Source organism: Lissotriton vulgaris, chromosome 8, assembly GCF_964263255.1.
Source record: "Lissotriton vulgaris chromosome 8, aLisVul1.2, whole genome shotgun sequence".
NCBI classification, from domain to species: domain Eukaryota; kingdom Metazoa; phylum Chordata; class Amphibia; order Caudata; family Salamandridae; genus Lissotriton; species Lissotriton vulgaris.
In genome coordinates this window covers 1,528,469,622-1,528,490,170 of record NC_141696.1, presented here as the reverse complement: position 1 = coordinate 1,528,490,170, position 20,549 = coordinate 1,528,469,622, and the positions used below count along the sequence as shown (strand labels likewise).

At 38.2% G+C, this 20,549-nt stretch overlaps 9 non-coding genes across 9 annotated transcripts; all 9 read left to right on the top strand.

Annotated features, from left to right (window-relative positions):
* Window positions 1-59: 59 nt before the first annotated feature.
* TRNAF-GAA (transfer RNA phenylalanine (anticodon GAA)) lies at window positions 60-132 on the top strand. Its single transcript has one exon. It is a non-coding gene; the product is annotated as a tRNA-Phe (tRNA).
* A 507-nt stretch (window positions 133-639) lies between these two features.
* On the top strand, window positions 640-712 carry TRNAF-GAA (transfer RNA phenylalanine (anticodon GAA)). The gene has a single exon. It is a non-coding gene; the product is annotated as a tRNA-Phe (tRNA).
* Window positions 713-1,804: 1,092 nt separating this feature from the next.
* Window positions 1,805-1,877, top strand: TRNAF-GAA (transfer RNA phenylalanine (anticodon GAA)). Its single transcript has one exon. It is a non-coding gene; the product is annotated as a tRNA-Phe (tRNA).
* Window positions 1,878-2,965: 1,088 nt separating this feature from the next.
* TRNAF-GAA (transfer RNA phenylalanine (anticodon GAA)) lies at window positions 2,966-3,038 on the top strand. The gene has a single exon. It is a non-coding gene; the product is annotated as a tRNA-Phe (tRNA).
* Window positions 3,039-8,188: 5,150 nt separating this feature from the next.
* Window positions 8,189-8,261, top strand: TRNAF-GAA (transfer RNA phenylalanine (anticodon GAA)). The gene has a single exon. It is a non-coding gene; the product is annotated as a tRNA-Phe (tRNA).
* Window positions 8,262-9,299: 1,038 nt separating this feature from the next.
* TRNAF-GAA (transfer RNA phenylalanine (anticodon GAA)) lies at window positions 9,300-9,372 on the top strand. The gene has a single exon. It is a non-coding gene; the product is annotated as a tRNA-Phe (tRNA).
* Window positions 9,373-15,098: 5,726 nt separating this feature from the next.
* On the top strand, window positions 15,099-15,171 carry TRNAF-GAA (transfer RNA phenylalanine (anticodon GAA)). Its single transcript has one exon. It is a non-coding gene; the product is annotated as a tRNA-Phe (tRNA).
* A 510-nt stretch (window positions 15,172-15,681) lies between these two features.
* On the top strand, window positions 15,682-15,754 carry TRNAF-GAA (transfer RNA phenylalanine (anticodon GAA)). Its single transcript has one exon. It is a non-coding gene; the product is annotated as a tRNA-Phe (tRNA).
* Window positions 15,755-16,792: 1,038 nt separating this feature from the next.
* On the top strand, window positions 16,793-16,865 carry TRNAF-GAA (transfer RNA phenylalanine (anticodon GAA)). Its single transcript has one exon. It is a non-coding gene; the product is annotated as a tRNA-Phe (tRNA).
* Window positions 16,866-20,549: the final 3,684 nt, after the last annotated feature.

The window sequence follows — 20,549 nt, the reverse complement described above, 5'->3', positions numbered from 1 at the left end:
CCTGCATCTATTTTGTTAAATGGTTCAAATTAAAGTATGAAGACCCCAGCTATCAGAAGGCCGAAATAGCTCAGTTGGGAGAGCGTTAGACTGAAGATCTAAAGGTCCCTGGTTCAATCCCGGGTTTCGGCACAGTTGAGAGGTTCCTTGCTTCTAACAAAATAGGTCTTGGAATAAGCTGTAGTACTTTTTTCTCTATCAACATTTTTATCAACTGATCTACAAAATGATCAATTCAACATAGACTTTGCTTTCTGTCCTCTTTTTAAACTTTCTTCCACCTATCTTGCCTTCAGGTTTGACAATGAATGTTTCCCATTTCGTCCTTTTTTGTAAAGTAAACTCTTGTCTGCATCACATTCCACTTCCCCTTGAACACAGGTGTCAGTAGTCAGATGACATTGCTTACCTACTCATGCCAAATATATCTGGGTAATATAGTGCTAGTCCATTCAGAGTTAAAAAAACAACTACCTAACCTGGATCCCAAAAATGCTATTTACCCATTGCACCAGTTAACTGGGGAATGATACAAGACTCCTTAAAACATAACCTACCATATGAGGTTAAAAATCCAGGTCCTGCATCTATTTTGTTAAATGGTTTAAATTAAAGTATGAAGACCCCAGCTATCAGAAGGCCGAAATAGCTCAGTTGGGAGAGCGTTAGACTGAAGATCTAAAGGTCCCTGGTTCAATCCCGGGTTTCGGCACAGTTGAGAGGTTCCTTGCTTCTAACAAAATAGGTCTTGGGATCAGCTGTAGTTCTTTTTCTCTATTCATCAAATTTTTTCCAACTGATCTACAACACAATCAATTTAACATAGACTTTGCTTTATGTCCTCCTTCTAAACTTGCTTCCACCTCTCTTACCTTCAGGTTTGACAATGAATATTTCCCATGTCATGCTTTTTTGTAAAGTAAACTCTTGTCTGCATTACCTTCCACTTCCCCTTGAACACAGATGTCAGTAGTCAGATGACATTGCTTACCTACTCATGCCAAATATATCTGCGTAATATAGTGCTAGTCCATTCAGAGTTAAAAAAACAACTACCTAACCTGGATCCAAAAAATGCTATTTACCCATTGCACCAGTTAATTGCGGAATGATACAGGACTCCTTAAAACATATCTCTACCATGTGAGGTTAAAAATCCAGGTCCTGCATCTATTTTGTTAAATGGTTTAAATTAAAGTATGAAGACCACAGCTATAAGCAGGCTGAAATAGCTCAGTTGGGAGAGCGTTAGACTGAAGATCTGAAGGTCCCTGGTTCAATCCCAGGTTTCGGCACAGTTGAGAGGTTCCTTGCTTCTAACAAAATAGGTCTTGGAATCAGCTGTAGTACTTTTTCTCTATTCATCAAATTTTTTCCAACTGATCTACAACACAATCAATTTAACATAGACTTTGCTTTATATCCTCCTTCTAAACTTGCTTCCACCTCTCTTACCTTCAGGTTTGACAATGAATATTTCCCATTTCATGCTTTTTTGTAAAGTAAACTCTTGTCTGCATTACCTTCCACCTCCCCTTGAACACAGATGTCAGTAGTCAGATGACATTGCTTACCTACTCATGCCAAATATATCTGGGTAATATAGTGCTAGTCCATTCAGAGTTAAAAAAACAACTACCTAACCTGGATCCCAAAAATGCTATTTACCCATTGCACCAGTTAATTGCGGAATGATACAGGACTCCTTAAAACATATCTCACCATATGAGGTTAAAAATCCAGGTCCTGCATCTGTTTTGTTAAATGGTTTAAATTAAAGTATGAAGACCACAGCTATAAGCAGGCCGAAATAGCTCAGTTGGGAGAGCGTTAGACTGAAGATCTAAAGGTCCCTGGTTCAATCCCGGGTTTTGGCACAGTTGAGAGGTTCCTTGCTTCTAACAAAATAGGTCTTGGAATCAGCTGTAGTACTTTTTTCTCTATCAACATTTTTATCAACTGATCTACAAAATGATCAATTCAACATAGACTTTGCTTTCTGTCCTCCTTTTAAACTTTCTTCCACCTATCTTGCCTTCAGGTTTGACAATGAATAATTCCCATTTCATGTTTTTTTGTAAAGTAAACTCTTGTCTGCATTACCTTCCACCTCCCCTTGAATACAGATGTCAGTAGTCAGATGACATTGCTTACCTACTCATGCCAAATATATCTGGGTAATATAGTGCTAGTCCATTCAGAGTTAAAAAAACAACTACCTAACCTGGATCCCAAAAATGCTATTTACCCATTGCACCAGTTAATTGCGGAATGATACAGGACTCCTTAAAACATATCTCACCATATGAGGTTAAAAATCCAGGTCCTGCATCTATTTTGTTAAATGGTTTAAATTAAAGTATGAAGACCACAGCTATAAGCAGGCCAAAATAGCTAAGCTGGGAGAGCGTTAGACTGAAGATCTAAAGGTCCCTGGTTCAATCCCGGGTTTCGGCACAGTTGAGAGGTTCCTTGCTTCTAACAAAATAGGTCTTGGAATCAGCTGTAGTACTCTTTTCTCTATCAACATTTTTATCAACTGATCTACAAAATGATCAATTCAACATAGACTTTGCTTTCTGTCCTCCTTTTAAACTTTCTTCCACCTATCTTGCCTTCAGGTTTGACTATGAATGTTTTCCATTTTGTCCTTTTTTGTAAAGTAAACTCTTGTCTGCATCACATTCCACTTCCCCTTGAACACAGATGTCAGTAGTCAGATGACATTGCTTACCTACTCATGCCAAATATATCTGGGTAATATAGTGCTAGTCCATTCAGAGTTAAAAAAACAACTACCTAACCTGGATCCCAAAAATGCTATTTACCCATTGCACCAGTTAATTGGGGAATGATACAGGACTCCTTAAAACATATCTCTACCATATGAGGGTAAAAATCCAGGTCCTGAGTCTATTTTGTTAAATGGTTTAAATTAAAGTATGAAGACCCCAGCTATAAGCAGGCCGAAATAGCTCAGTTGGGAGAGCGTTAGACTGAAGATCTAAAGGTCCCTGGTTCAATCCCGGGTTTCGGCACAGTTGAGAGGTTCCTTGCTTCTAACAAAATAGGTATTGGAATCAGCTGTAGTACTTTTTCTCTATTCATCAAATTTTTTCCAACTGATCTACAACACAATCAATTTAACATAGACTTTGCTTTATGTCCTCCTTCTAAAATTGCTTCCACCTCTCTTACCTTCAGGTTTGACAATGAATATTTCCCATTTCATGCTTTTTTGTAAAGTAAACTCTTGTCTGCATTACCTTCCACCTCCCCTTGAATACAGATGTCAGTAGTCAGATGACATTGCTTACCTACTCATGCCAAATATATCTGGGTAATATAGTGCTAGTCCATTCAGAGTTAAAAAACAACTACCTAACCTGGATCCCAAAACTGCTATTTGCCCATTGCACCAGTTAATTGTGGAATGATACAGGACTCCTTAAAACATATCTCTACCATATGAGGTTAAAAATCCAGGTCCTGCATCTATTTTGTTAAATGGTTTAAATTAAAGTATGAAGACCACAGCTATAAGCAGGCCGCAATAGCTCAGTTGGGAGAGCGTTAGACTGAAGATCTAAAGGTCCCTGGTTCAATCCCGGGTTTCGGCACAGTTGAGAGGTTCCTTGCTTCTAACAAAATAGGTCTTGGAATCAGCTGTAGTACTTTTTTCTCTATCAACATTTTTATCAACTGATCTACAAAATGATCAATTCAACATAGACTTTGCTTTCTGTCCTCCTTTTAAACTTTCTTCCACCTATCTTGCCTTCAGGTTTGACAATGAATGTTTCCCATTTCGTCCTTTTTTGTAAATTAAACTCTTGTCTGCATCACATTCCACTTCCCCTTGAACACAGATGTCAGTAGTCAGATGACATTGCTTACCTACTCATGCCAAATATATCTAGGTAATATAGTGCTAGTCCATTTCGAGTTAAAAAAACAACTACCTAACCTGGATCCCAAAAATGCTATTTACCCATTGCACCAGTTAACTGGGGAATGATACAGGACTCCTTAAAACATATCTCTACCATATGAGGTTAAAAATCCAGGTCCTGCATCTATTTTGTTAAATGGTTTAAATTAAAGTATGAAGACCACAGCTATAAGCAGGCCGAAATAGCTCAGTTGGGAGAGCGTTAGACTGAAGATCTAAAGGTCCCTGATTCAATCCCGGGATTCGGCACAGTTGAGAGGTTCCTTGCTTCTAACAAAATAGGTCTTGGAATCAGCTGTAGTACTTTTTCTCTATTCATCAAATTTTTTCCAACTGATCTACAACACAATCAATTTAACATAGACTTTGCTTTATGTCCTCCTTCTAAACTTGCTTCCACCTCTCTTACATTCAGGTTTGACAATGAATAATTCCCATTTCATGTTTTTTTGTAAAGTAAACTCTTGTCTGCATTACCTTCCACCTCCCCTTGAATACAGATGTCAGTAGTCAGATGACATTGCTTACCTACTCATGCCAAATATATCTGGGTAATATAGTGCTAGTCCATTCAGAGTTAAAAAAACAACTACCTAACCTGGATCCCAAAAATGCTATTTACCCATTGCACCAGTTAATTGCGGAATGATACAGGACTCCTTAAAACATATCTCACCATATGAGGTTAAAAATCCAGGTCCTGCATCTATTTTGTTAAATGGTTTAAATTAAAGTATGAAGACCACAGCTATAAGCAGGCCAAAATAGCTAAGCTGGGAGAGCGTTAGACTGAAGATCTAAAGGTCCCTGGTTCAATCCCGGGTTTCGGCACAGTTGAGAGGTTCCTTGCTTCTAACAAAATAGGTCTTGGAATCAGCTGTAGTACTCTTTTCTTTATCAACTGATCTACAAAATGATCAATTCAACATAGACTTTGCTTTCTGTCCTCCTTTTAAACTTTCTTCCACCTATCTTGCCTTCAGGTTTGACTATGAATGTTTTCCATTTTGTCCTTTTTTGTAAAGTAAACTCTTGTCTGCATCACATTCCACTTCCCCTTGAACACAGATGTCAGTAGTCAGATGACATTGCTTACCTACTCATGCCAAATATATCTGGGTAATATAGTGCTAGTCCATTCAGAGTTAAAAAAACAACTACCTAACCTGGATCCCAAAAATGCTATTTACCCATTGCACCAGTTAATTGGGGAATGATACAGGACTCCTTAAAACATATCTCTACCATATGAGGGTAAAAATCCAGGTCCTGAGTCTATTTTGTTAAATGGTTTAAATTAAAGTATGAAGACCCCAGCTATAAGCAGGCCGAAATAGCTCAGTTGTGAGAGCGTTAGACTGAAGATCTAAAGGTCCCTGGTTCAATCCCGGGTTTCGGCACAGTTGAGAGGTTCCTTGCTTCTAACAAAATAGGTCTTGGAATCAGCGGTAGTACTTTTTCTCTATTCATCAAATTTTTTCCAACTGATCTATAACACAATCAATTTAACATAGACTTTGCTTTATGTCCTCCTTCTAAACTTGCTTCCACCTCTCTTACCTTCAGGTTTGACAATGAATATTTCCCATTTCATGCTTTTTTGTAAAGTAAACTCTTGTCTGCATTACCTTCCACCTCCCCTTGAATACAGATGTCAGTAGTCAGATGACATTGCTTACCTACTCATGCCAAATATATCTGGGTAATATAGTGCTAGTCCATTCAGAGTTAAAAAAACAACTACCTAACCTGGATCCCAAAACTGCTATTTGCCCATTGCACCAGTTAATTGCGGAATGATACAGGACTCCTTAAAACATATCTCTACCATATGAGGTTAAAAATCCAGGTCCTGCATCTATTTTGTTAAATGGTTTAAATTAAAGTATGAAGACCACAGCTATAAGCAGGCCGCAATAGCTCAGTTGGGAGAGCGTTAGACTGAAGATCTAAAGGTCCCTGGTTCAATCCCGGGTTTCGGCACAGTTGAGAGGTTCCTTGCTTCTAACAAAATAGGTCTTGGAAACAGCTGTAGTACTTTTTTCTCTATCAACATTTTTATCAACTGATCTACAAAATGATCAATTCAACATAGACTTTGCTTTCTGTCCTCCTTTTAAACTTTCTTCCACCTATCTTGCCTTCAGGTTTGACAATGAATGTTTCCCATTTCGTCCTTTTTTGTAAAGTAAACTCTTGTCTGCATCACATTCCACTTCCCATTGAACACAGATGTCAGTAGTCAGATGACATTGCTTACCTACTCATGCCAAATATATCTAGGTAATATAGTGCTAGTCCATTTTGAGTTAAAAAAACAACTACCTAACCTGGATCCCAAAAATGCTATTTACCCATTGCACCAGTTAACTGGGGAATGATACAGGACTCCTTAAAACATATCTCTACCATATGAGGTTAAAAATCCAGGTCCTGCATCTATTTTGTTAAATGGTTTAAATTAAAGTATGAAGACCACAGCTATAAGCAGGCCGAAATAGCTCAGTTGGGAGAGCGTTAGACTGAAGATCTAAAGGTCCCTGATTCAATCCCGGGTTTCGGCACAGTTGAGAGGTTCCTTGCTTCTAACAAAATAGGTCTTGGAATCAGCTGTAGTACTTTTTCTCTATTCATCAAATTTTTTCCAACTGATCTACAACACAATCAATTTAACATAGACTTTGCTTTATGTCCTCCTTCTAAACTTGCTTCCACCTCTCTTACCTTCAGGTTTGACAATGAATATTTCCCATTTCATGCTTTTTTGTAAAGTAAACTCTTGTCTGCATTACCTTCCACCTCCCCTTGAATACAGATGTCAGTAGTCAGATGACATTGCTTACCTACTCATGCCAAATATATCTGGGTAATATAGTGCTAGTCCATTCAGAGTTAAAAAAACAACTACCTAACCTGGATCCCAAAAATGCTATTTACCCATTGCACCAGTTAATTGCGGAATGATACAGGACTCCTTAAAACATATCTCACCATATGAGGTTAAAAATCCAGGTCCTGCATCTATTTTGTTAAATGGTTTAAATTAAAGTATGAAGACCACAGCTATAAGCAGGCCAAAATAGCTAAGCTGGGAGAGCGTTAGACTGAAGATCTAAAGGTCCCTGGTTCAATCCCGGGTTTCGGCACAGTTGAGAGGTTCCTTGCTTCTAACAAAATAGGTCTTGGAATCAGCTGTAGTACTCTTTTCTCTATCAACATTTTTATCAACTGATCTACAAAATGATCAATTCAACATAGACTTTGCTTTCTGTCCTCCTTTTAAACTTTCTTCCACCTATCTTGCCTTCAGGTTTGACTATGAATGTTTTCCATTTTGTCCTTTTTTGTAAAGTAAACTCTTGTCTGCATCACATTCCACTTCCCCTTGAACACAGATGTCAGTAGTCAGATGACATTGCTTACCTACTCATGCCAAATATATCTGGGTAATATAGTGCTAGTCCATTCAGAGTTAAAAAAACAACTACCTAACCTGGATCCCAAAAATGCTATTTACCCATTGCACCAGTTAACTGGGGAATGATACAGGACTCCTTAAAACATATCTCTACCATATGAGGTTAAAAATCCAGGTCCTGCATCTATTTTGTTAAATGGTTCAAATTAAAGTATGAAGACCCCAGCTATCAGAAGGCTGAAATAGCTCAGTTGGCCGAGCGTTAGACTGAAGATCTAAAGGTCCCTGGTTCAATCCTGGGTTTTGGCACAGTTGAGAGGTTCCTTGCTTCTAACAAAATAGGTCTTGGGATCAGCTGTAGTTCTTTTACTCTATTCATCAAATTTTTTCCAACTGATCTACAACACAATCAATTTAACATAGACTTTGCTTATGTCCTCCTTCTAAACTTGCTTCCACCTCTCTTACCTTCAGGTTTGACAATGAATATTTCCCATTTCATGCTTTTTTGTAAAGTAAACTCTTGTCTGCATTACCTTCCACTTCCCCTTGAACACAGATGTCAGTAGTCAGATGACATTGCTTACCTACTCATGCCAAATATATCTGGGTAATATAGTGCTAGTCCATTCAGAGTTAAAAAAACAACTACCTAACCTGGATCCAAAAAATGCTATTTACCCATTGCACCAGTTAATTGCGGAATGATACAGGTCTCCTTAAAACATATCTCTACCATATGAGGTTAAAAATGCAGGTCCTGCATCTATTTTGTTAAATGGTTTAAATTAAAGTATGAAGACCACAGCTATAAGCAGGCCGAAATAGCTCAGTTGGGAGAGCGTTAGACTGAAGATCTAAAGGTCCCTGGTTCAATCCCGGGTTTCGGCACAGTTGAGAGGTTCCTTGCTTCTAACAAAATAGGTCTTGGAATCAGCTGTAGTACTTTTTCTCTATTCATCAAATTTTTTCCAACTGATCTACAACACAATCAATTTAACATAGACTTTGCTTTATGTCCTCCTTCTAAACTTGCTTCCACCTCTCTTACCTTCAGGTTTGACAATGAATATTTCCCATTTCATGCTTTTTTGTAAAGTAAACTCTTGTCTGCATTACCTTCGACCTCCCCTTGAATACAGATGTCAGTAGTCAGATGACATTGCTTACCTACTCATGCCAAATATATCTGGATCCCAAAAATGCTATTTACCCATTGCACCAGTTAATTGCGGAATGATACAGGACTCCTTAAAACATATCTCACCATATGAGGTTAAAAATCCAGGTCCTGCATCTATTTTGTTAAATGGTTTAAATTAAAGTATGAAGACCACAGCTATAAGCAGGCCGAAATAGCTAAGTTGGGAGAGCGTTAGACTGAAGATGTAAAGGTCCCTGGTTCAATCCCGGGTTTCGGCACAGTTGAGAGGTTCCTTGCTTCTAACAAAATAGGTCTTGGAATCAGCTGTAGTACTTTTTTCTCTATCAACATTTTTATCAACTGATCTACAAAATGATCAATTCAACATAGACTTTGCTTTCTGTCCTCCTTTTAAACTTTCTTCCACCTATCTTGCCTTCAGGTTTGACAATGAATGTCTCCCATTTCGTCCTTTTTTGTAAAGTAAACTCTTGTCTGCATCACATTCCACATCCCCTTGAACACAGAATTCAGTAGTCAGATGACATTGCTTACCTACTCATGCCAAATATATCTAGGTAATATAGTGCTAGTCCATTCAGAGTTAAAAAACAACTACCTAACCTGGATCCCAAAAATGCTATTTACCCATTGCACCAGTTAACTGGGGAATGATACAGGACTCCTTAAAGCATATCTCTACCATATGAGGGTAAAAGTCCAGGTCCTGCATCTATTTTGTTAAATGGTTTAAATTAAAGTATGAAGACCCCAGCTATAAGCAGGCCGAAATAGCTCAGTTGGGAGAGCGTTAGACTGAAGATCTAAAGGTCCCTGGTTCAATCCCGGGTTTCGGCACAGTTGAGAGGTTCCTTGCTTCTAACAAAATAGGTCTTGGAATCAGCTGTAGTACTTTTTCTCTATTCATCAAATTTTTTCCAACTGATCTACAACACAATCAATTTAACATAGACTTTGCTTTATGTCCTCCTTCTAAACTTGCTTCCACCTCTCTTACCTTCAGGTTTGACAATGAATATTTCCCATTTCATGCTTTTTTGTAAAGTAAACTCTTGTCTGCATTACCTTCCACCTCCCCTTGAATACAGATGTCAGTAGTCAGATGACATTGCTTACCTACTCATGCCAAATATATCTGAGTAATATAGTGCTAGTCCATTCAGAGTTAAAAAACAACTACCTAACCTGGATCCCAAAACTGCTATTTGCCCATTGCACCAGTTAATTGTGGAATGATACAGGACTCCTTAAAACATATCTCTACCATATGAGGTTAAAAATCCAGGTCCTGCATCTATTTTGTTAAATGGTTTAAATTAAAGTATGAAGACCACAGCTATAAGCAGGCCGCAATAGCTCAGTTGGGAGAGCGTTAGACTGAAGATCTAAAGGTCCCTGGTTCAATCCCGGGTTTCGGCACAGTTGAGAGGTTCCTTGCTTCTAACAAAATAGGTCTTGGAATCAGCTGTAGTACTTTTTTCTCTATCAACATTTTTATCAACTGATATACAAAATGATCAATTCAACATAGACTTTGCTTTCTGTCCTCCTTTTAAACTTTCTTCCACCTATCTTGCCTTCAGGTTTGACAATGAATAATTCCCATTTCATGTTTTTTTGTAAAGTAAACTCTTGTCTGCATTACCTTCCACCTCCCCTTGAATACAGATGTCAGTAGTCAGATGACATTGCTTACCTACTCATGCCAAATATATCTGGGTAATATAGTGCTAGTCCATTCAGAGTTAAAAAAACAACTACCTAACCTGGATCCCAAAAATGCTATTTACCCATTGCACCAGTTAATTGCGGAATGATACAGGACTCCTTAAAACATATCTCACCATATGAGGTTAAAAATCCAGGTCCTGCATCTATTTTGTTAAATGGTTTAAATTAAAGTATGAAGACCACAGCTATAAGCAGGCCAAAATAGCTAAGCTGGGAGAGCGTTAGACTGAAGATCTAAAGGTCCCTGGTTCAATCCCGGGTTTCGGCACAGTTGAGAGGTTCCTTGCTTCTAACAAAATAGGTCTTGGAATCAGCTGTAGTACTCTTTTCTCTATCAACATTTTTATCAACTGATCTACAAAATGATCAATTCAACATAGACTTTGCTTTCTGTCCTCCTTTTAAACTTTCTTCCACCTATCTTGCCTTCAGGTTTGACTATGAATGTTTTCCATTTTGTCCTTTTTTGTAAAGTAAACTCTTGTCTGCATCACATTCCACTTCCCCTTGAACACAGATGTCAGTAGTCAGATGACATTGCTTACCTACTCATGCCAAATATATCTGGGTAATATAGTGCTAGTCCATTCAGAGTTAAAAAAACAACTACCTAACCTGGATCCCAAAAATGCTATTTACCCATTGCACCAGTTAATTGGGGAATGATACAGGACTCCTTAAAACATATCTCTACCATATGAGGGTAAAAATCCAGGTCCTGAGTCTATTTTGTTAAATGGTTTAAATTAAAGTATGAAGACCCCAGCTATAAGCAGGCCGAAATTGCTCAGTTGGGAGAGCGTTAGACTGAAGATCTAAAGGTCCCTGGTTCAATCCCGGGTTTCGGCACAGTTGAGAGGTTCCTTGCTTCTAACAAAATAGGTCTTGGAATCAGCTGTAGTACTTTTTCTCTATTCATCAAATTTTTTCCAACTGATCTACAACACAATCAATTTAACATAGACTTTGCTTTATGTCCTCCTTCTAAACTTGCTTCCACCTCTCTTACCTTCAGGTTTGACAATGAATATTTCCCATTTCATGCTTTTTTGTAAAGTAAACTCTTGTCTGCATTACCTTCCACCTCCCCTTGAATACAGATGTCAGTAGTCAGATGACATTGCTTACCTACTCATGCCAAATATATCTGGGTAATATAGTGCTAGTCCATTCAGAGTTAAAAAAACAACTACCTAACCTGGATCCCAAAACTGCTATTTGCCCATTGCACCAGTTAATTGTGGAATGATACAGGACTCCTTAAAACATATCTCTACCATATGAGGTTAAAAATCCAGGTCCTGCATCTATTTTGTTAAATGGTTTAAATTAAAGTATGAAGACCACAGCTATAAGCAGGCCGCAATAGCTCAGTTGGGAGAGCGTTAGACTGAAGATCTAAAGGTCCCTGGTTCAATCCCAGGTTTCGGCACAGTTGAGAGGTTCCTTGCTTCTAACAAAATAGGTCTTGGAATCAGCTGTAGTACTTTTTTCTCTATCAACATTTTTATCAACTGATCTACAAAATGATCAATTCAACATAGACTTTGCTTTCTGTCCTCCTTTTAAACTTTCTTCCACCTATCTTGCCTTCAGGTTTGACAATGAATGTTTCCCATTTCGTCCTTTTTTGTAAAGTAAACTCTTGTCTGCATCACATTCCACTTCCCCTTGAACACAGATGTCAGTAGTCAGATGACATTGCTTACCTACTCATGCCAAATATATCTAGGTAATATAGTGCTAGTCCATTTCGAGTTAAAAAAACAACTACCTAACCTGGATCCCAAAAATGCTATTTACCCATTGCACCAGTTAACTGGGGAATGATACAGGACTCCTTAAAACATATCTCTACCATATGAGGTTAAAAATCCAGGTCCTGCATCTATTTTGTTAAATGGTTTAAATTAAAGTATGAAGACCCCAGCTATAAGCAGGCCGAAATAGCTCAGTTGGGAGAGCGTTAGACTGAAGATCTAAAGGTCCCTGATTCAATCCCGGGTTTCGGCACAGTTGAGAGGTTCCTTGCTTCTAACAAAATAGGTCTTGGAATCAGCTGTAGTACTTTTTCTCTATTCATCAAATTTTTTCCAACTGATCTACAACACAATCAATTTAACATAGACTTTGCTTTATGTCCTCCTTCTAAACGTGCTTCCACCTCTCTTACATTCAGGTTTGACAATGAATAATTCCCATTTCATGTTTTTTTGTAAAGTAAACTCTTGTCTGCATTACCTTCCACCTCCCCTTGAATACAGATGTCAGTAGTCAGATGACATTGCTTACCTACTCATGCCAAATATATCTGGGTAATATAGTGCTAGTCCATTCAGAGTTAAAAAAACAACTACCTAACCTGGATCCCAAAAATGCTATTTACCCATTGCACCAGTTAATTGCGGAATGATACAGGACTCCTTAAAACATATCTCACCATATGAGGTTAAAAATCCAGGTCCTGCATCTATTTTGTTAAATGGTTTAAATTAAAGTATGAAGACCACAGCTATAAGCAGGCCAAAATAGCTAAGCTGGGAGAGCGTTAGACTGAAGATCTAAAGGTCCCTGGTTCAATCCCGGGTTTCGGCACAGTTGAGAGGTTCCTTGCTTCTAACAAAATAGGTCTTGGAATCAGCTGTAGTACTCTTTTCTCTATCAACATTTTTATCAACTGATCTACAAAATGATCAATACAACATAGACTTTGCTTTCTGTCCTCCTTTTAAACTTTCTTCCACCTATCTTGCCTTCAGGTTTGACTATGAATGTTTTCCATTTTGTCCTTTTTTGTAAAGTAAACTCTTGTCTGCATTACCTTCCACCTCCCCTTGAATACAGATGTCAGTAGTCAGATGACATTGCTTACCTACTCATGCCAAATATATCTGGGTAATATAGTGCTAGTCCATTCAGAGTTAAAAAACAACTACCTAACCTGGATCCCAAAACTGCTATTTGCCCATTGCACCAGTTAATTGTGGAATGATACAGGACTCCTTAAAACATATCTCTACCATATGAGGTTAAAAATCCAGGTCCTGCATCTATTTTGTTAAATGGTTTAAATTAAAGTATGAAGACCACAGCTATAAGCAGGCTGCAATAGCTCAGTTGGGAGAGCGTTAGACTGAAGATCTAAAGGTCCCTGGTTCAATCCCGGGTTTCGGCACAGTTGAGAGGTTCCTTGCTTCTAACAAAATAGGTCTTGGAATCAGCTGTAGTACTTTTTTCTCTATCAACATTTTTATCAACTGATCTACAAAATGATCAATTCAACATAGACTTTGCTTTCTGTCCTCCTTTTAAACTTTCTTCCACCTATCTTGCCTTCAGGTTTGACAATGAATGTTTCCCATTTCGTCCTTTTTTGTAAAGTAAACTCTTGTCTGCATCACATTCCACTTCCCCTTGAACACAGATGTCAGTAGTCAGATGACATTGCTTACCTACTCATGCCAAATATATCTAGGTAATATAGTGCTAGTCCATTTCGAGTTAAAAAAACAACTACCTAACCTGGATCCCAAAAATGCTATTTACCCATTGCACCAGTTAACTGGGGAATGATACAGGACTCCTTAAAACATATCTCTACCATATGAGGTTAAAAATCCAGGTCCTGCATCTATTTTGTTAAATGGTTTAAATTAAAGTATGAAGACCACAGCTATAAGCAGGCCGAAATAGCTCAGTTGGGAGAGCGTTAGACTGAAGATCTAAAGGTCCCTGATTCAATCCCGGGTTTCGGCACAGTTGAGAGGTTCCTTGCTTCTAACAAAATAGGTCTTGGAATCAGCTGTAGTACTTTTTTCTCTATCAACATTTTTATCAACTGATCTACAAAATGATCAATTCAACATAGACTTTGCTTTATGTCCTCCTTCTAAACTTGCTTCCACCTATCTTGCCTTCAGGTTTGACAATGAATGTTTCCCATTTCATGTTTTTTTGTAAAGTAAACTCTTGTCTGCATTACCTTCCACCTCCCCTTGAATACAGATGTCAGTAGTCAGATGACATTGCTTACCTACTCATGCCAAATATATCTGGGTAATATAGTGCTAGTCCATTCAGAGTTAAAAAAACAACTACCTAACCTGGATCCCAAAAATGCTATTTACCCATTGCACCAGTTAATTGCGGAATGATACAGGACTCCTTAAAACATATCTCACCATATGAGGTTAAAAATCCAGGTCCTGCATCTATTTTGTTAAATGGTTTAAATTAAAGTATGAAGACCACAGCTATAAGCAGGCCAAAATAGCTAAGCTGGGAGAGCGTTAGACTGAAGATCTAAAGGTCCCTGGTTCAATCCCGGGTTTCGGCACAGTTGAGAGGTTCCTTGCTTCTAACAAAATAGGTCTTGGAATCAGCTGTAGTACTCTTTTCTTTATCAACTGATCTACAAAATGATCAATTCAACATAGACTTTGCTTTCTGTCCTCCTTTTAAACTTTCTTCCACCTATCTTGCCTTCAGGTTTGACTATGAATGTTTTCCATTTTGTCCTTTTTTGTAAAGTAAACTCTTGTCTGCATCACATTCCACTTCCCCTTGAACACAGATGTCAGTAGTCAGATGACATTGCTTACCTACTCATGCCAAATATATCTGGGTAATATAGTGCTAGTCCATTCAGAGTTAAAAAAACAACTACCTAACCTGGATCCCAAAAATGCTATTTACCCATTGCACCAGTTAATTGGGGAATGATACAGGACTCCTTAAAACATATCTCTACCATATGAGGGTAAAAATCCAGGTCCTGAGTCTATTTTGTTAAATGGTTTAAATTAAAGTATGAAGACCCCAGCTATAAGCAGGCCGAAATAGCTCAGTTGGGAGAGCGTTAGACTGAAGATCTAAAGGTCCCTGGTTCAATCCCGGGTTTCGGCACAGTTGAGAGGTTCCTTGCTTCTAACAAAATAGGTCTTGGAATCAGCGGTAGTACTTTTTCTCTATTCATCAAATTTTTTCCAACTGATCTACAACACAATCAATTTAACATAGACTTTGCTTTATGTCCTCCTTCTAAACTTGCTTCCACCTCTCTTACCTTCAGGTTTGACAATGAATATTTCCCATTTCATGCTTTTTTGTAAAGTAAACTCTTGTCTGCATTACCTTCCACCTCCCCTTGAATACAGATGTCAGTAGTCAGATGACATTGCTTACCTACTCATGCCAAATATATCTGGGTAATATAGTGCTAGTCCATTCAGAGTTAAAAAAACAACTACCTAACCTGGATCCAAAAAATGCTATTTACCCATTGCACCAGTTAATTGCGGAATGATACAGGTCTCCTTAAAACATATCTCTACCATATGAGGTTAAAAATGCAGGTCCTGCATCTATTTTGTTAAATGGTTTAAATTAAAGTATGAAGACCACAGCTATAAGCAGGCCGAAATAGCTCAGTTGGGAGAGCGTTAGACTGAAGATCTAAAGGTCCCTGGTTCAATCCCGGGTTTCGGCACAGTTGAGAGGTTCCTTGCTTCTAACAAAATAGGTCTTGGAATCAGCTGTAGTACTTTTTCTCTATTCATCAAATTTTTTCCAACTGATCTACAACACAATCAATTTAACATAGACTTTGCTTTATGTCCTCCTTCTAAACTTGCTTCCACCTCTCTTACCTTCAGGTTTGACAATGAATATTTCCCATTTCATGCTTTTTTGTAAAGTAAACTCTTGTCTGCATTACCTTCGACCTCCCCTTGAATACAGATGTCAGTAGTCAGATGACATTGCTTACCTACTCATGCCAAATATATCTGGATCCCAAAAATGCTATTTACCCATTGCACCAGTTAATTGCGGAATGATACAGGACTCCTTAAAACATATCTCACCATATGAGGTTAAAAATCCAGGTCCTGCATCTATTTTGTTAAATGGTTTAAATTAAAGTATGAAGACCACAGCTATAAGCAGGCCGAAATAGCTAAGTTGGGAGAGCGTTAGACTGAAGATGTAAAGGTCCCTGGTTCAATCCCGGGTTTCGGCACAGTTGAGAGGTTCCTTGCTTCTAACAAAATAGGTCTTGGAATCAGCTGTAGTACTTTTTTCTCTATCAACATTTTTATCAACTGATCTACAAAATGATCAATTCAACATAGACTTTGCTTTCTGTCCTCCTTTTAAACTTTCTTCCACCTATCTTGCCTTCAGGTTTGACAATGAATGTCTCCCATTTCGTCCTTTTTTGTAAAGTAAACTCTTGTCTGCATCACATTCCACATCCCCTTGAACACAGAATTCAGTAGTCAGATGACATTGCTTACCTACTCATGCCAAATATATCTAGGTAATATAGTGCTAGTCCATTCAGAGTTAAAAAACAACTACCTAACCTGGATCCCAAAAATGCTATTTACCCATTGCACCAGTTAACTGGGGAATGATACAGGACTCCTTAAAGCATATCTCTACCATATGAGGGTAAAAGTCCAGGTCCTGCATCTATTTTGTTAAATGGTTTAAATTAAAGTATGAAGACCCCAGCTATAAGCAGGCCGAAATAGCTCAGTTGGGAGAGCGTTAGACTGAAGATCTAAAGGTCCCTGGTTCAATCCCGGGTTTCGGCACAGTTGAGAGGTTCCTTGCTTCTAACAAAATAGGTCTTGGAATCAGCTGTAGTACTTTTTCTCTATTCATCAAATTTTTTCCAACTGATCTACAACACAATCAATTTAACATAGACTTTGCTTTATGTCCTCCTTCTAAACTTGCTTCCACCTCTCTTACCTTCAGGTTTGACAATGAATATTTCCCATTTCATGCTTTTTTGTAAAGTAAACTCTTGTCTGCATTACCTTCCACCTCCCCTTGAATACAGATGTCAGTAGTCAGATGACATTGCTTACCTACTCATGCCAAATATATCTGAGTAATATAGTGCTAGTCCATTCAGAGTTAAAAAACAACTACCTAACCTGGATCCCAAAACTGCTATTTGCCCATTGCACCAGTTAATTGTGGAATGATACAGGACTCCTTAAAACATATCTCTACCATATGAGGTTAAAAATCCAGGTCCTGCATCTATTTTGTTAAATGGTTTAAATTAAAGTATGAAGACCACAGCTATAAGCAGGCCGCAATAGCTCAGTTGGGAGAGCGTTAGACTGAAGATCTAAAGGTCCCTGGTTCAATCCCGGGTTTCGGCACAGTTGAGAGGTTCCTTGCTTCTAACAAAATAGGTCTTGGAATCAGCTGTAGTACTTTTTTCTCTATCAACATTTTTATCAACTGATATACAAAATGATCAATTCAACATAGACTTTGCTTTCTGTCCTCCTTTTAAACTTTCTTCCACCTATCTTGCCTTCAGGTTTGACAATGAATAATTCCCATTTCATGTTTTTTTGTAAAGTAAACTCTTGTCTGCATTACCTTCCACCTCCCCTTGAATACAGATGTCAGTAGTCAGATGACATTGCTTACCTACTCATGCCAAATATATCTGGGTAATATAGTGCTAGTCCATTCAGAGTTAAAAAAACAACTACCTAACCTGGATCCCAAAAATGCTATTTACCCATTGCACCAGTTAATTGCGGAATGATACAGGACTCCTTAAAACATATCTCACCATATGAGGTTAAAAATCCAGGTCCTGCATCTATTTTGTTAAATGGTTTAAATTAAAGTATGAAGACCACAGCTATAAGCAGGCCAAAATAGCTAAGCTGGGAGAGCGTTAGACTGAAGATCTAAAGGTCCCTGGTTCAATCCCGGGTTTCGGCACAGTTGAGAGGTTCCTTGCTTCTAACAAAATAGGTCTTGGAATCAGCTGTAGTACTCTTTTCTCTATCAACATTTTTATCAACTGATCTACAAAATGATCAATTCAACATAGACTTTGCTTTCTGTCCTCCTTTTAAACTTTCTTCCACCTATCTTGCCTTCAGGTTTGACTATGAATGTTTTCCATTTTGTCCTTTTTTGTAAAGTAAACTCTTGTCTGCATCACATTCCACTTCCCCTTGAACACAGATGTCAGTAGTCAGATGACATTGCTTACCTACTCATGCCAAATATATCTGGGTAATATAGTGCTAGTCCATTCAGAGTTAAAAAAACAACTACCTAACCTGGATCCCAAAAATGCTATTTACCCATTGCACCAGTTAATTGGGGAATGATACAGGACTCCTTAAAACATATCTCTACCATATGAGGGTAAAAATCCAGGTCCTGAGTCTATTTTGTTAAATGGTTTAAATTAAAGTATGAAGACCCCAGCTATAAGCAGGCCGAAATTGCTCAGTTGGGAGAGCGTTAGACTGAAGATCTAAAGGTCCCTGGTTCAATCCCGGGTTTCGGCACAGTTGAGAGGTTCCTTGCTTCTAACAAAATAGGTCTTGGAATCAGCTGTAGTACTTTTTCTCTATTCATCAAATTTTTTCCAACTGATCTACAACACAATCAATTTAACATAGACTTTGCTTTATGTCCTCCTTCTAAACTTGCTTCCACCTCTCTTACCTTCAGGTTTGACAATGAATATTTCCCATTTCATGCTTTTTTGTAAAGTAAACTCTTGTCTGCATTACCTTCCACCTCCCCTTGAATACAGATGTCAGTAGTCAGATGACATTGCTTACCTACTCATGCCAAATATATCTGGGTAATATAGTGCTAGTCCATTCAGAGTTAAAAAAACAACTACCTAACCTGGATCCCAAAACTGCTATTTGCCCATTGCACCAGTTAATTGTGGAATGATACAGGACTCCTTAAAACATATCTCTACCATATGAGGTTAAAAATCCAGGTCCTGCATCTATTTTGTTAAATGGTTTAAATTAAAGTATGAAGACCACAGCTATAAGCAGGCCGCAATAGCTCAGTTGGGAGAGCGTTAGACTGAAGATCTAAAGGTCCCTGGTTCAATCCCGGGTTTCGGCACAGTTGAGAGGTTCCTTGCTTCTAACAAAATAGGTCTTGGAATCAGCTGTAGTACTTTTTTCTCTATCAACATTTTTATCAACTGATCTACAAAATGATCAATTCAACATAGACTTTGCTTTCTGTCCTCCTTTTAAACTTTCTTCCACCTATCTTGCCTTCAGGTTTGACAATGAATGTTTCCCATTTCGTCCTTTTTTGTAAAGTAAACTCTTGTCTGCATCACATTCCACTTCCCCTTGAACACAGATGTCAGTAGTCAGATGACATTGCTTACCTACTCATGCCAAATATATCTAGGTAATATAGTGCTAGTCCATTTCGAGTTAAAAAAACAACTACCTAACCTGGATCCCAAAAATGCTATTTACCCATTGCACCAGTTAACTGGGGAATGATACAGGACTCCTTAAAACATATCTCTACCATATGAGGTTAAAAATCCAGGTCCTGCATCTATTTTGTTAAATGGTTTAAATTAAAGTATGAAGACCCCAGCTATAAGCAGGCCGAAATAGCTCAGTTGGGAGAGCGTTAGACTGAAGATCTAAAGGTCCCTGATTCAATCCCGGGTTTCGGCACAGTTGAGAGGTTCCTTGCTTCTAACAAAATAGGTCTTGGAATCAGCTGTAGTACTTTTTCTCTATTCATCAAATTTTTTCCAACTGATCTACAACACAATCAATTTAACATAGACTTTGCTTTATGTCCTCCTTCTAAACGTGCTTCCACCTCTCTTACATTCAGGTTTGACAATGAATAATTCCCATTTCATGTTTTTTTGTAAAGTAAACTCTTGTCTGCATTACCTTCCACCTCCCCTTGAATACAGATGTCAGTAGTCAGATGACATTGCTTACCTACTCATGCCAAATATATCTGGGTAATATAGTGCTAGTCCATTCAGAGTTAAAAAAACAACTACCTAACCTGGATCCCAAAAATGCTATTTACCCATTGCACCAGTTAATTGCGGAATGATACAGGACTCCTTAAAACATATCTCACCATATGAGGTTAAAAATCCAGGTCCTGCATCTATTTTGTTAAATGGTTTAAATTAAAGTATGAAGACCACAGCTATAAGCAGGCCAAAATAGCTAAGCTGGGAGAGCGTTAGACTGAAGATCTAAAGGTCCCTGGTTCAATCCCGGGTTTCGGCACAGTTGAGAGGTTCCTTGCTTCTAACAAAATAGGTCTTGGAATCAGCTGTAGTACTCTTTTCTCTATCAACATTTTTATCAACTGATCTACAAAATGATCAATACAACATAGACTTTGCTTTCTGTCCTCCTTTTAAACTTTCTTCCACCTATCTTGCCTTCAGGTTTGACTATGAATGTTTTCCATTTTGTCCT